Here is a 16,562-nt window from a genome sequence, read left to right as displayed (position 1 = left end):
CCATTTGAATTCTCTTTCCACAACTGTTTTTCCAAGTCCACAGACAAGGGGCTGGCAGATTTTACTCTATGTTTGCAGGGGGATGGCATGCCCAGAATATTAGTGCCACTGTTCATGTGAGAAGAATCAATTTGATCACTTGTGATGATCTGTTTATAACCCCATTGGGGCAAAGCAGTGCTAGAGCAGAGCTAGTGGAAAGTGTGACTCCTCAAAACAGGCACAGTGCAGACACTCTCTGCACTGCAGGCAAAGCAAAACCTCCCACAGCAGAGACTTCCAGTCCCCCTGGCCAGTGGCAGCAGCACTCCCAGAGCTGCTTTATTTGCTGTGTCCTGGGTGTTAGCATGAAACATCCCAGCTCTGTCAAACTGAATGGATTTTTATTCTATTAGCAAAGATTTTATATCTGCAGAGGATCTTTCAGCTGTAAATCACAAATAGTACTCAGGTCACATCCTCTGTCCCTGAGCTGTGATGCCTCTACTAAATTTTGTTATCTCCAGGCTGATACATTCACAGTCACCTGCATGTGTCTCTCTGTGTGAGCTACTTATTTCTGACTGAAAACAATCAGCAAAAATAGAAACTGCTACTAATCCCATCTCTGTGGGACCACAGAAACCCCTGACATTTGTCTGTAAGTTCTACTGTATAACTGGACAGAACAATTCAGATTCACCAAAGACCTTGTGTGGGCCTGCTGTGTCTTCTCAGGACAGTCAGGGTCTGCCACTGACTTCTTCAGGTGTCAGCTAAACTTCAGTCTTGGAGCTCAGGACAGAGCTGGACATCTCATCCACATCCCACAGCACCAATAATACATTGTCTTATCTCTTGCACAAAGTCCTTCATCTAGGAAACTTTGCTTTAGTCACAAAGAAAACAGGCAAGTCAGTGTCTCTGCTGATTGTGGATATTTATTAGGCATTACAGAATCCACAAGAATTGAATCTTCTACCAGCTGCTCGTGTTCCTGCAGCCACCCCCTGGTCACTCCTCCATCCTGGAGCAGGACACTGTGGGGCAGCACCCAGAGAGGGGCTCTGATATCCATGTGGTGCTGGAGTGCTCCATGGAGCATCTGATGGGATGAGTTTTTCCTTGGGTTTTCTCCACTACTGGGCCAATGAGCTGCCTCAGGAGCAGAGCTCACTGCTCCTAGAAACCCTAGCACAGGCTCCTACTTTGACCTGGAGCAAATCTCCAGCTGGGTGCAAAACTGGCTGTGTTCAGCCTGGCTGTGTTTGCCTCAGTGGTGTCTGATGCTGCTGCCCTGCTCCTGCAAATTCCTGGAGAGCAGCCCCTCTGAGGAGCAGAGCTGCTCTGAGATGGTTTTGGCAGCCCCTCTGAGGAGCAGAGCTGCTCTGAGATGGTTTTGGCAGCCCCTCTGAGGAGCAGAGCTGCTCTGAGATGGTTTTGGCAGCCCCTCTGAGGAGCAGAGCTGCTCTGAGATGGTTTTGGCAGTGCAGGAAGGCAGCACAGGCAGCCTGATCCTAGGGTCGGAGGCAGCCAGCTTTCCCAGGGTGGTTTTACTGGGGGAGAGTTAGACTGGGAAGGGCTGAGGCTCATGTGGGGTTGTATTTTCACTTTGTGCTTCCCCAAGGACTGGTTTACTCTAGGTTAGAGTTAGATTTCTATATATGCTCAGTATGGAGATACATATACTACATGTACCCATTGTACCCATTTCTGTGGTTTGAGTGAACTTTTTCTATGCCAATTGTGATTACATGCTCATGAAAATGATGCAAGAGCTTAGGAACACCTCATTCTATACATTCTGGCTGCTTGAACCCCCACAATCAATATGAAGCAGTTGATAACCCAGGTAAATATTTAATTCACTTTTCATAACTGAAAGAGTGCAAAGCAGCCAGTGCCTTTTGAAACCCTCAGCATGGGGACAGGGAATTGGACAGGTCCAGTCTCTGCAAATCAAACATCCCTCCCAGAAGGCAGGCAGCAACAGTGCCTCGAGGCAGGACACTTCTTCTCTGTTCCAGTCTTTTTGCCTAGCCTGAGGCAAGGCACTTCATTTGCCTTGCTCCATTTCCCATATGCAAAACTGTAAACGTGGGCTGGCTTGTGAGGAAATAAGTCCTAAGCAAGCACCACAGGTGTACAAGTTGGGAGGGACTTAGGGTACTGTTCTGTTTGTCCTAGACTGAAGTGGCATGGCTGTGCAGATCTTCCCTTGGAGTGTTTCAAAGGTGGGGTGCACTATATAAAAGCTCCATACCATGACCTACAACTTCTGCAAAAAAGGGATTAAGCCGTTTATTTCCAAAGTGATGGTCATTTGTTTTACTGGCAAAACCTCTGGCACCTTTTAAACAACTTTGATGCTCACCTCCTCATCTGCTTGACAAATAAGTGATCTGGTTAATGCTTCACTTGGTCCTTTTCACAGCAAAAGAAAATAAAATTATTTAAAATTTGGTCGAGTGTACTCCAGGAGCAAGAGAATACAGGATATTTCCAGATAACTGAGTAGGAATGGCTTCTTAAAACAATTAATGTTTCATACATGCTTTGCACTCACTTGTAGTCTCATTCTCACTTCTTATATTCCTTTTTTTATTAAAAAGAAAGCAAAAGCAAATACTTCTAATTTATTTTATGTGCACCAGTGATGTGAAGTAATCAGTAGTCACCAAAGTCATATTTATGAAAGTAGCTATTTAATAATTGTTGTTTGCCAGTGTATTTACTGTAAAGAAATATATTTCAAGAATAATATTTCATCTATAAAGAGCAATTAACTTGTGCAATCACTGTGTACAGTAAGACATTGATTCTCCTCAGTTTCTGCATTGCTGTTAGACTCCAGCTGAATGTGTTAACTAACCCAGGACTGACACATTACAGAGGAACAAAATGTGTTTATTTCAGAGGAGTCTGAACCACTCAGGAAAGGATGCCCACTGTAAGGAATTGACACTCTTAGCTGTACATTTTATTTGATTGATTTTCATAATAAGTCTCTTTGTAGTGTTCAGATTTCCCCTTTCCAGTAGAAGTTGAGATAATTTAAGCTCAGATGTGGCTTGATGTGGTTGCTATTCACAAACATATCAATTCACAAAATCTTATTTATTGCAGCTAAAAAACCCTGGCAAAATAGATCTGTAATGAAAAAGAGCGTTAAATATTATGGCTGTGAAATCCTCTACTAAAAAGTTAAAGGCCACAAAATATAAGGGTCAATGTGTGTCATTAATTTTATGTTCATCTGCTGTCTTGTCTTGGTTAATTTTAGTAGGCAGGTCTAGCAGCTACTGACCAGAAATGAGCAGAATGAGTAGGAAATATAAATCTTATTTACTATATAATCTTATTAAATTTATACATGTATGTGCGAGCTAGAAACTCTCCCTCCCTTTTATATATATATATACATATATATGTACATATAGAAGTGCCACAATTTTCTCACTTGGAAATCTCCAAATCTGTCATTTTGGCAAGTTTAATGCCAAAAATCTTGTTCACTATTTTTTGGAAACTTCACCCAAAGCCTGCCTCCTGTATGTATCAGAAAAGAGTCTTGTTGTGGAGCACTCACAACTCGGTCATCAGATCTGCTGGAGATCCTAATGGTGGGAGAACAAGGGCCATTCCTAATCATTCAAACCATTTCAAATCAACCGAAACATTCTAAGGATTGAACTATTTCTTAGTTTCTGGGACAGGCTCAGGCACATCTTTTGAAGAAGAAGTAGGAGGAACAGGAAGAGTGGATGAGAGAAAACTCACCAGCCTTTATGAGGTATTATGCTATAACAGGGTATGTGTGTTTCTAAATCCTACACATTTCTTAGGGCTGTAAGTATACAAGAGAGGGGTTTGCTGAAATCGGAAACAACAAAAGAGTTAGGTCAATTATGAGTTCAAGCTGCTGCAAGTTCATAATTTCTTAGTGGTCTAGCAAAGAAAGACCAATGCATCATGCCACTGCTACCTCCCTGATTGCCAAGTTACCACATCTCACTCAGAGGTCACAGCTTGTACTCCTTAGGATTAAATTGCCTGGCATGTGTGAGTTAGAGTCTTTAAGTCATTAGTTTCTAAGCATATGCATTTTCTTGGTTCCTCCTCATTTGCTGCCCATCATTGTGCAATTGATTGTCTAAAAGCCTAATCGGTTGGTTTTCAACAATTTGCAACGACCAGTCAATCATGTCTGTGAAAAGTTAGCAATTCTGTCTGAATCTTAGTAGGGTTTGGATTTTAATAGCTTTGACACAGCAGAAGAGATGCCATTTTGGGCTGAAAAAGATACAGCACAGCCAGTGCTCCTCACTTGTTACAGTCTTTAATTATGCCATGTACTCTTATATTAAACAATGAAAAGTGTGGATCACCTTCCTGCTGCTCTATGAGATGTGACATTTTTGACTCACGGTAAGATTAGATAAGGTCTTAGTGTGATACTGCAGTTATCTGATGTATACATGAATATATATGTTACATATATACAGATATTTCCATCTGCAGCTGGATGGGGCAGCCCCCAAGCTCTCCTGACAGAGGATTCCCTGCAGGCCCTGCTGCCAACACCTTGCCATGGACATCAAATAAAAAAGATAACTAAGTTCTACTAATTATTGCTAGCTGCCAGTGGGTGAGAGGTTGATGGGAGTTGCAGATTCCTTCTTTAAGGATTTCACCTTTATCCGTATCTTCAAACCTGATCCAAATACACTTTGCAATGCCAAGAAAGAAATCCTATGGCTTGTGTACAGAAATCAGATATATTCTGATATATCAGAATTATTCCAGAGCAAAAAAAAATACATATATTTCTCCTGAGCTGAGTTTGTGGTGAAACATGGGCTTTTCTTCTGAGGCCTGAGGGATAAGGGCTGTTGTTTCTAGTGTTGTAAGTTTGTACATTCTTGTTAACACAGCCGTGGCTACAAATATTTTTCTCTCATCTCCTGGAGAAAAGATGAGCGAAAATATGGCTCTGTTTTCTAAAAGATAAATCTGTAGCCTGTGTGCTCTGGAGAGAAGATCTTGCTCTGCTTGTTCATTAATCTACCAGGCATCATCACAACTGTGGGGAGTCACAAGTAGAGTTTATTGACCGTGCTCTGTTTTGTCAACGTGGTGAGAATTGTACATGGAAATTTCCAGCTGCTGTATTCCAGAAGAACAAGTCCTAAAAACTGTTTGTCTGTGCAGTGAACAGAACCTAAATCATATTCTCCGTTAAAAAGCATGATTTGACTCATTGCAGCCTTCAAGTAGGATTTTTGCAGGGTCCATTCATGGTTGTGTGGAAGACAAATAGTTTTTTTGGGGCACAGGAGGTGACTGGTTTCAAGAGGTTTATTAAATGATGGTTAAAGGGTGGGACATAAAAACTTGACTAAGAACAATAACTTAAGTTTCTAATGTGGAACAAAACAAGTGTCCTTTGGTCTTCCTTAGAACTTAGATACTGAAGCATTTGAATGGTTTATCCGCAAGGAAACAAACAGGAATATGTTCTGTTGAGATTGCTTAAACTTCTTGGACACAGGCTATTGTTTGTCATATATTGTCTGCGTTGCTTAGGGATGGATATTGCAGGAGAAAAAACCCCATACAACAGGTTGTCAGGAGGTTCCTTGGTGAGAAAAACTACACAATGAAGTTTAATACTTCAACTTGTTGGACTTTAAATCAGGCTTAAAATGTTCAGGATAAAGTATCCTCCTTCAGACATCTGCTTCACAGTACATGTGATTTTTAAAGTTTCAATTAATACAGCTGAACCTTCTTCAATAACAGGATTCAGAGGAGTGAAAGATTTTTTTTAAAGGTGTTTACAGTCTAATCATATAGAAATACCAAAAAAGAGTAAAGCTAAGGCAGAAAACAGTGAGAAAGGTAACCAAATATTACAAAGGCATGCAGAGTGATTAAAAAAAGGTATAATTAGAAGAAGAACAGATGTATCCTGAAAAAGGTATTTGAAGGGGAGGAAATGGAGCGAGAAAAATATATTATCATGACCAGGGAAAAGTATAAACACAGAGAGTGTTAGGAAATGAAGCACTGGGAGAAACTCCAGAATTCTTTTTCTTGGCTTCTCTCTTTGTCAGTCAATGTCAGTAAATGCTACCATCAAGTGATATTATTATTCTTTCCCTAGTCATTGGCCATGTGATGGAAAACCACCTCCTACATCTGTCTGTCTCTGAGGCAGCTGAAGTGACAAATGTTTGCTTCTATAGATCTGAGGTTTCGAGTCTGTCCAATGGCCCAAACTGGAACCTTTCTAATGCCTTGTGATGCAATAACACTGACCAAAACCCCTTCAGATGTTTAATTATGAAAAATTATTCCTCAAGATATTCCCTAAGGCTATAAATCCAAGCACTTGAAGTTCACTGAGTGTCAGAACTGACAGCTGCCTTTGTAACCTGCTTGGAGTGCTCACACTATGGGAGTCTCCCAACAAAAGTTCCCTGGCATTTTTCTCATAAGACAATTGTTTCTACTAGCTCAAAAGCTGTAAGGAATTCATGGCATGGATTGTGACAGTGAGGTTAAATGTTAAAAGACATTGAGGGGCTGGAGCAGATCCAGAGAAGGGAACGGAGCTGGGGAAGGGTCTGGAGAACCAGGAGTGGCTGAGGGAGCTGGGAAAGGGGCTCAGCCTGGAGAAAAGGAGGCTCAGAGGGAAAATTACCATTTTCTACAAGTCGCTGAAAGGAGGGTGGAGCCAGGTGAGGAGCAGTCTCTTCTCCCAGTAACAAGCAATAGGACGAGAGGAAATGGCCTCAGATTGTACCAGGGGAGGTTTAGTTTGGATTTTAGGAAAAGCTTGTTCTCAGAAAGGGCTGTCAAGCTCTGGAAGGGCAGTGGTAGAGTTACCATCCCTGGAGGTATTTAAAAGACATGTAGACGTGGCCCTTGGGAGCAGGGTTTAGTGGTGGCCTAGTTTTAGTGCTGGGTTAAGGGTTGGACTCAGTGTCTATTCCAACTTAACCATTCTATGGTTCTAATGCTTTTTTTAAACTCATCACTGACTGGGTGGACTTACTGCCTGAACAGCAATAAAAACACTACACTATACATGGTTCCTAAGTTTTACTCACCTTTAAAACCGTAATTCTTATTGTTTCACATTATTTTCAATCATTGTTGTTTCACATTATTTGCACTCTTTGTTTTCTTCTTTTTTCTTCTGCTGTCTCTTAAGTCTCTCACAGATCATTCAGTGTGGATAAGGAGAAATAATTGCAAGTAATTGAGTTTCTGTGGCCTAATGAGTAAATCTAAGACAGCCAAGTGCAGCCTTTTCTTATTTACTGAATACATTAAAAAGAAAAACTTCCCCCAAAAATGTATTATAGTAGCTTGTAAAGACAGTATAAGCAAATATATACTCGTGGTTGAGATTAATTTGATTTATGCAGTTATGTTGCTCAGTTGGTGGTGAATCCTATCTCATTTTGAAAGGAGAATTCTGTTGCTGTAGAACATCTGTCCCTCATTCCTCACATTTCAATCTATGATGATGACAAATAGGGTCGGGAACACAAGTCGTTCCCCTCTTTCCTAAATTCTGCAAAGTTTTGTAGCTGGTGTTCAAACAAATGATCCATTAAATTGTACATTCTGAGAAGCATTTTTTTAAAAAAATCCATTAATTACTATGACAAGGTTATATTTTAAAAAATTAAAACAGCAGAAACTTTCTGCAAATGGCATTTTTTAAAACAGATTTTTGCATTTCCTTTCTCACCTGGACTTTCTATGCCTCATGTTGTTGCTACCTGTGATCTCTCCACCTCCCCTGCTGCTGCTCCTGTAACTGCCCTGGTTCTCTGTGCTGCTGAAAAGGGAACCCAAAGCAAATGCAGAGCCCAAGTGCCTGTTCAGGGAGGCCAAACAGCAGACCCCACACGAGTCTGACCCTCTCTGCCTCCAAGTTATCTTTCCTCCCCTTTTGGACAATGAAACTCAGATTGACTTCCACATCTGACCTCTTTCTGGTTGACAAACTGATTTTTATTATCTTGTTAAAGGATAGACACAAGAGAAACAAGGGGGACTTAGACCCAGTGCAGAAAAATAGATTTATATCTGCTATGAACTGAAAGTGTTTAATGTGGTCAAGAGGACAGATGTGATAACTGGCATCTTGCAGTAAAAAAAACCCACAAAATGAAAGTGCAAGTCTTACTAGCAGGGATTGTTCTGGCTAACAAGAGATTATCTCTACAAATAAAGACTGGCACAGGTAGTGTCTATCAAAACACACAAAATAATTATTGTGATCTTCTTTACCCTTTAAATGTGATCTCAGTAGTACAGGTGCTTTCCTCTCTTTCTCTCTTTTCCTACTCCTAATTTTCTCTTCTTGAAATCTGGTTAATTTATGGTTGGATAGGTTAGAGTTTGTTAAGTCAGTGCTCTGTGAAATTTTGTGCTTTATTTTGATTGAATTCTTGCCCTAAGTTTTGCCAAATTCCTGATCTTTAAAAGTTTGCCAGTAAAGTTTGCTTTTTAACCTCCTGGGGACTTTTGTGGAGTTTTCCTTTGTGCCACCTCAGGGAAATGTGGTATCTTAAGCCCCTTTTAAATAAACTTGCTGGGACCAGGGCTTTACACCTCTGTTCCAGGCAAGGTTATGGAAGAGATCATCCTGAGTGCCATTACATGGCACATGAAGGACAGCCAAGAGATCAAGTCCAGCCAACTTGGATTTATGAAAAGCAGAAGGATCCTGTTTGACCAAACTAATCTCCTTCTATGAAGAAGTGGCCCACAGAGTAGGTGAGGACAGGGCTCATGGATGTAACTTGGTTGATGGTTGTGATGCCTTAAGTTTTAGGTTTTACATTTTTCAGATTCTGTGCTGCTTTAGTGTGTGGGTCTGAGCTTCATATGAGGGGATGGTGAGCTCTCTGCACAGAGTAGGGAGACAAAACAATTCCTTCTCTAGCTGGGCACCAAGGACAAATGATCCAAATCTCAGGCCCAAGAGCACAAACAACGTGGGCTGAAGAGAGAAAAACAAGAAGGATGGGACTTCATAACCTGAAGCTATATTTGGACAATTAACTCCAATATGCAAATGAACCAAAACTTTATCAAAGTCTGAGACCAGTTGATTGTCCATTTTGTGACCATTTTGGTTCATCTTGGGTGCAGCCCTGGCTGGGCTCTTGTGCTGCCCAAGGAGTATGCATTGAGGCCTTCTAATAAATCCCTACTTTATTATTTAACTCTGTCTAGTCTCTGTTCTAGGTCAGCCTGCCCAGGCATCAGTTGGACTGGGTAATCTTGAAGATCTTTTCTAACCTTTACCATTCTGTGATTCTTTGTGCACCTGTGAAAAACCTGCTTTTTCACTCATAGTGCACTATGAGAACTTTCTTTAAACCAAATAATTCCCAACAAGAAAACAGCTGAAGCAGGACCCAGGAAATTTCAGTTTTTCTTTGTGATATCATTGAATTTAGAACAGTTCAAGACTTTCATATCTTAAAATATCAAATATCTTGAGATCTCTCTTTCTTGGCACTAGAAGAAACCTATATTATAGTAGATTGTACAGTTTATCTACCTAAAGTCAGAGGAATTCAAGAGGTCACCCAAGGCAGACTGGTTATTACAATTCATGTATTTTTTTAGAGCAAATCAGTCACTTTTACTTTGTCTCCTGTGAAACACTGAATCTTTTTCAGGGTCTGTGACAGGTTAAGAAGAAAATCAAGCCTTGTGTCTGTAAAGTCACACAAGGCACTACAACTTCTTTGGGAAACGTTTAACAGGTCAAAATCTGAAAAAGTGTAATACCATCTATATTGCCAGCACCTAATGTCATTAATATGACAAATGAGTCAGCCTTTTACTACTATTTATTTTCCAATTTTTGTGTTTATAAAATATCACAGAAAGACTTGACAGCAATCCAAAATACTTGACAGCAAGAAGCATACATACATGTTCTTGTTGGTTTTCTTTAAAGGGTTTTTTTTCACATTTTATAATTGGAAACTCCCTGGTGTTAAGCCCTATCTAAAATAGCCCGTGATCATTAAGAGTTCTTTGCTCTTAATTAATTTTCTAGAAGGTGCCATTGTTGATTTGCTCTTCATGACACAGGTATAAAATTATTTGGCTGGTGGCTGGTAAGAGACCATGGAGGTGTTTCACAAAGTTTTCTATCTGATTGAGAATATTCTGTTTATAGGGCTTGCCTAGAAACAACAAAATACTTAAAATTCAAAACTCATGTGCTTCTGAACAGGTTTGGGAATTCATTTTGTTATCTTCTTTTATTCATGTTGTTAAAGCAATCCAGGAATTGAGAAACACATTAGCCTAACCCTGGGGAAATGCATGGATATGCTAAAGGCTGGAGGAAAGCTGAAGGCTGGATGGATTTTAAATTCACTAAAAAGTTTATTTTTTTTCAACTCTATCTCAAAAGTTATTTCAAACCATGAGAAAGTAACCCTTCCAATGGGTCTAGCTCACAGACTAAACTGGCCAAGAGACCTGTTTATGTGCAAACCTGTCATCAGCTTTCTGCTACGTGCTTTGAAACAGAGTAAAAGAGCCCTCAAAACAATGGTTTAATACTATTTTATCTGTGCTGGCTGTCACACTGGTGGCAACAAAGGAAAAGCGAGGCACTTGGTCTGGAGCATTTTTTCAGTACTGTTGTGCTTGTGACACCAAGAACTTGATCATTAATTTTTAACACTGCACAGAAGTGGGAGTCATGGTAGTTGTTCAAAGGGCCTGATAGTACATGTGAGATTCAGTGCTGAAAATTGGTCATGACCTTTCTTTTCATGTGTTGGCTATCACTGAAGACAGAATTAAATGAGGGGGAAAAAAACCACATCAAAAAAACCCATCAAGAAACTTAGAAACCTACTTTCTGTTTGATTATGTAAGGTACCAAACTTGGATTTCTTTGGCATTTAATGTAGTTTTCTGTTTTTAGTATATGACTTGGTTATTTGTCTCTAATGGTACTCTCTAGTTGTATTTTTCTGTGTAAACATCAATTTTTACTATAGAAGAGATACCAGAAGTTTATATTATGCTGGCATGCATCTTTCATACTCTTTTCAGCTGAAAGCACAGCAGCATCATAGAAAACAATTAAAGCCCTGTTGTGGCCTTTTATGAAGTGACCTGTATTTAGGATCATTTATTTTGAACCAGAAGGAAAATCTTTGATTTCAGGTCAGCTTGAGGCTTCCCGAAATTGTGGTGAAACAGCACCCACAGTAAAATTTTAAAGCATTCTTTCTAACGTCTTAATGGCATGTTTAGTCTAAATATCCACACACACAGGGAAAAAAAAAAAAGGGGGGGGGGGATTGTGTCCTAAAAAGGTGCTTCTTCTACACGATTAAAAAGTGTTGGCTTCTGAAATTAGGTTTTCATAGTTTGATGAAGTTAATTTGAGGCAAATTAACTGACTAAGCTTTATAATATGTGTTCTACCCAAGTAGACATTTGGGGTTTTTTTACTGCCTTTAATTTAATAAACCATCCCCTGAAATCAATAAATATTTATAAAGATGGTGTTCAGGAAACATGGAATAGCATTGGCTTGACATGAATTGAAATAGCCTTTTTTTTTTAAATAAACCACAGGATTTTATTTAATACCTATGCAAAATCTGTTAATGGAACAAGTACCTTTCTGGTTTGTAGTTCATTCAGATTTATGTGGCTCTTTTCTGGCTTGTTTCACAAAAAAATCTTTTCTACTTTGTGGCTTTCCTTCCAATCCCTGTATTACTAAGCACTATTTATTTTAAAGCTCCAAGCATTCAACAGCAAAGTAATTTGATTTGGTAGGATATATTTTCCTCTAATTTCATTATCAGTTTCAGCTTGTGATAAAAATCAGCCCAGCTCTTCCAGGAATAAAGTTTTTCAGATATCTGGTAAAATTTTGTCTCAGAAAAATCAAGGGAAAAATCACTTCAAAATTAAATTAGAAGAGAATTTAATGTATTTTTCCCTGTGAGGGTGGGGATGCCCTGGCATAGGGTGCCCAGAGAAGCTGTGGCTGCCCCTGGATCCCTGGAAACGTCCAAGGCCAGGTTGGACACTGGGGCTTGGAGCAACCTGGGCTAGTGGAAGGTTTCCCTGCCCATGGCAGGGGGTGCAATGAGATGAGCTTTAAGGTCCCTTCCAACGCAAACCATTCTGGATCCAGTTCTCACCCACTGAGTCCTGATTTCCCTTTTCCTGGTGGATTAAAGAGCAGTGGAGGAACAGACATGGTTCAGTTCCCTTTCCCTCTCTTCACAGGCATTGAGTATTGCCCATTAGGGATGGCAGGATATGTGGAACAGATCTAGTTATGTTTCTTCTGCCAGATACTTCCCATAAGGATGTGGGAGGTCCTTATCGAAGGCAGCCTTGTGCTATGGAATCCTTTAGGCCTGTATGACACAGTAAAAAGGAGCAATGCTCCAAGGCTGCAGTTTTTTTTTCCACCAAGGAGTTCTTCTAGTGTATTTTCCCTAATCTCAGATGGTCCTGCCACCACAGCAGTCTTTCCCAATACAAAAGACTGTGCCTTTATACCTCCCTTCTAGAGACCCCTCTAGTGTGGATTTTTTTTTCTTTTTTAAAACCCTTCTTTGAGCCCTTAAACTCCTCACATAGCACCTCGGTCCCGCTGTCCTATTTGAAGTATTTCTGGATCTCAAGACCCTTTTTTTTTCAGTCAGGAAGAGAAAATTCAGTATTCCCGGCTTGTTTCAGCTGCAGTAAAAGCCCAGTTAAGATTTAGTGACCAGCTATTGCCACTGGTTTGACAGTAACTTAGCACAGCCATTACCTGCAGTATTTGGCACATACTCTCATAGATGTATCCAAGACTGCAATAGGCCCTTACTAACAGCCTCAGAAGGCTGACCAGAATTCATTACTGTGCATTCAGAGCACTCAATTCATCATGGTGGGGCAGAAATGCAAATTTTCTCCCCTGTTCTGTGGCATGTGCTGGGTGAATGTATCTCGAGATTCTTCCAGAACAGCAGCCATTCTAATTCTTGTGTGAAACTTGTCCCAGCTCTACGTCTGCAGTGACTTGGAGATGTAAGACCTGTAGCCCTAGAAAAAAATACACTCTGCACTTTGTTGTGGAGGACAGTGTAGAAGAGGTTGAGAGAATTTGGTTTCTTTTGCCTTAGAAATTAAAGATATCATATTGCTGTCCTCAGCTGCCTGGAAGGAGAATACGGAGCCAGAATCTTGGATGAGCACAGGGAAAATACAAGGGACAACAGATATCAATTGAAATGTAGGGAATTACAATTTAATATGAGGAAAAGCTTTTCTTCATGACAGGCTATAAAAATATTTATCCTTTGAGATATTTCAAAGCTTTATTGGACAAGTGCTTGTGCAGCATTTGGAGCTTGCCAAGGGGAGTTGATGCCATGATAAACTTTATGTGAATCCTATGTCATTGCTTCCTCTGCATGGCCTTTCTGTGTTGGAAAGTAATGATATCATTTTGAGAAAGGAAACACCTCTGTGGCTGCTGTTGTGAAGAGTGCTGAGTTTACCTCACCTTTAGTGGGCCAGCACATAATGGGGTATATTTACTTCATGCGGAATATTACTTAAAAATCTAAATGTAAAATATATTCTGTTTGTATTTCCCATTAACGTGTGATTTAGTGAAAATGAATTAATCTATTAATGGCAAAGCAGCTTTATAGAATTTTAATTTGCCTCCAAGACTTTTGAATGACTCCTAATTTTAACTTATTGCTCCAGCTTTCTAAAAAACCAACCAGTAAAGTAATTTTTGACCTTTTCATTCTCTTGGTTAGTGTTATGCCATAATGCTTTGCAGAATATTTTAGTCAAATACAGAAACTTGTGTTAAGATTAATAGTTTACAATTTCCAATGCTCTAAGTACCCTTATGTTAACAAACATTGAAATGTTAATTACAAGAATAAATTAGGTGACCTTAAATATATATTTCACTAAATTAAATGTAGGGGGACTTTTCAGAATTATAAAGCAAGGGTCAAAAAGAGTGGACAATAAATAACAATACACAAAAATCACAAGGCAACTTGAAAAAAAAATTAATAGATTTAATCACATAAGAGATAAATATCATCTGTTGCCTTGCAGCTTAGTAGACTTCAAATTTCACCTACTGACTCTTGCATAAAATGTAAAACTGGTTGTTCAAATAAGACATAAATAGGTTAAAATGAAAGAATAATTTATTTTTAATGTCTATTGAAGCATAATTTCAAAGCCTCACATGACAAAAAAATCAGCCATATCCCCAGGCAGATTCTTTCAGTGGTTAATTATTTTCATGTTAAATTGCAGAGGGTTGTTTTATGCTTGGATGTTTGTAGCTCTCCAGTAAAACAATGCAGGGCTTGTCCCACCATGGAAAATGAAGTAATTCTGTCGCACTACCTTGTGCTGCAGAGCCCCATCATTCAGGCTCTCACGTGGGAAGGGGGAGATCAAGGTTTAGTATTCTCATCATGCTGAGAATGCTTTGTTCATATAGTGAAGCATATTTTATTTTAGGGCACTCACAGTCTCCCCAGTCAATGCCATTTATTTAGCCAGTGTGAGAGAACAAGGGAAAATAACTCCATAAATTAGGGATTAGGAACTAATCTAGAGTGCCAGGATTTGAGATCTAATTCCACTGAATATGTAAGCACCACGAGAGTAAGTGGAATACTGTCAGTGGGATAACTCCAGAGAAAGGCACAATCACATCTTGCAGGTTAACTGGGATACACTTGTGAGTAATGAGAGATCTGGGATTGAATCGCCACAGGTAAAGAAGAAAATTGAATTTCCTTGCCCTATCTCTTCTTTGAGTGCCTAAAACAGTGGATTATTAACTAAAAAATGGGTGATGTTCCTTCCTTACATGTGTCCAGCTGGTTCCCCCAGAATTTAAACCAGGTCCAGATTGCAAATTTCACTCAGAACTCACTATTTCCTTTTTGCAGGTGATGAAAGTCAGGAAGAGCTATTTTTCATCTTTCTCTGTTGAAATGTGGAAACTCAACAAGAAGCTGAAATTACAGTAAATGCAACTCTTCAGCTGAAATTTAGACCAGGTTTGATAAAGAGTATTAAAAAGTCATGTAAGGGAGATAAAAAGTTGATGATAACATGGCCTGGACTCTCTGCTATATTTTCATAGCATTTATATTTTATTATTAGTCAAGTGAGACATAGCAGATTGCAATGTGACTCCGAGCTTTTTTCTTATTTCTCTCCTTGATTTAATTTTAGCACAGTCTCTTCAATTCCAATTTCATGCAAGTATGAGGTAAAAGCTTTCTTTACTCACAGTCTTGAAAGGGCAGATGAATTAACTGTTGCTGAATTAATAAAGACCTCAAATCTCACATACAAATTGTGGTAATAATTTAAGAGAAGCCCTGTATAACTTGAATATATAGTTCTTATTTATATATGACAAAAGAAGAACAACACCTCTGTTTTTCATATATTTTTCTATTTTTCAATATGTATTTTACCATTAAAATTTTTATCTGAGTTGCACAATTTCTATTTTCCAAGCTCTCTTTTCTCATTAGCATGCACCTACATTAGAAGTTCAATATATTTTCTTGTATTGTAAAATAAAATATGTTTCCAACAGAATTCATATGTCCTATGGGACATGGGGAATATTTCTTTAATGGGCTGGAACAACAATAAGTAGTGAGAATAAATAACACAATCTGCTTTGCCTTGCTGTTGTTTAAGCTATTCCAAACTTAACAGAAGTATTCAGGACTGGGCTTCCAGCAGGGCACTGTGCATGGAATTCATAAACAAGAAGGATTTCAAAGCTGTAGAGAAGCAAAGTAGCATATCTGTGAGCTCTCAAGATATGTCAGATACTGAAGTAACCAAAATTTTAACTTAAAATATATTGATGCACACACACAAATACACTTCTCTCTCTCTCCATAGATGCATACATATATATGTTATATATATAGTGCAGTCCAACTGAATGGAATAAGACAGATTATCTCTCTCACCCTGACTACTCTATAGAATATGCTAATGGTAATTGTAGCTCTGCTCTAGAATCTGAAAGGTTTTTGTTGGTTTTTTTGTTTTTTTGTTTTTTTTTTTTTTAAAGAACATTACACTGGGGGGTTTTGGGTACATTTTCAAGAGCCTTACTGCACTTTGAAAGAGGCCAGTTATTTTTTTCTCAATAAGGTCCTGCTGTCATCAGTAAAAGACAGACAGCAAGACACAGATTTTTATGCAATGTAAAAACTAAAATGTGGAGTTCTCTCCAGTCAAAAAAAAAACCCACCAAACCTTGGTTTCCATGTAATTTAAACCACTTACAGTCTTCTCCCAGTACCAAATATAATACCAGCTGCAATTATTTTTTTTCCTCTGACCTTTTCACTGATATGTTGTGACATTATCATTTTGACACATCAGGGTAGGATAATTAGAAAATTAAGTGGATTTTTTACAAGTAGGAACAATCTTAAATTAATTTAGCCAGCGCAAGAGAGCTTTTTTCAGAATTTCAG

This window comes from Motacilla alba, chromosome 4 (genome assembly GCF_015832195.1).
Source record: "Motacilla alba alba isolate MOTALB_02 chromosome 4, Motacilla_alba_V1.0_pri, whole genome shotgun sequence".
Classification (NCBI taxonomy): Eukaryota; Metazoa; Chordata; class Aves; order Passeriformes; family Motacillidae; genus Motacilla; species Motacilla alba.
The sequence above is the reverse complement of the archived record's forward strand: the minus strand, read 5'-3'. Positions refer to the sequence as shown.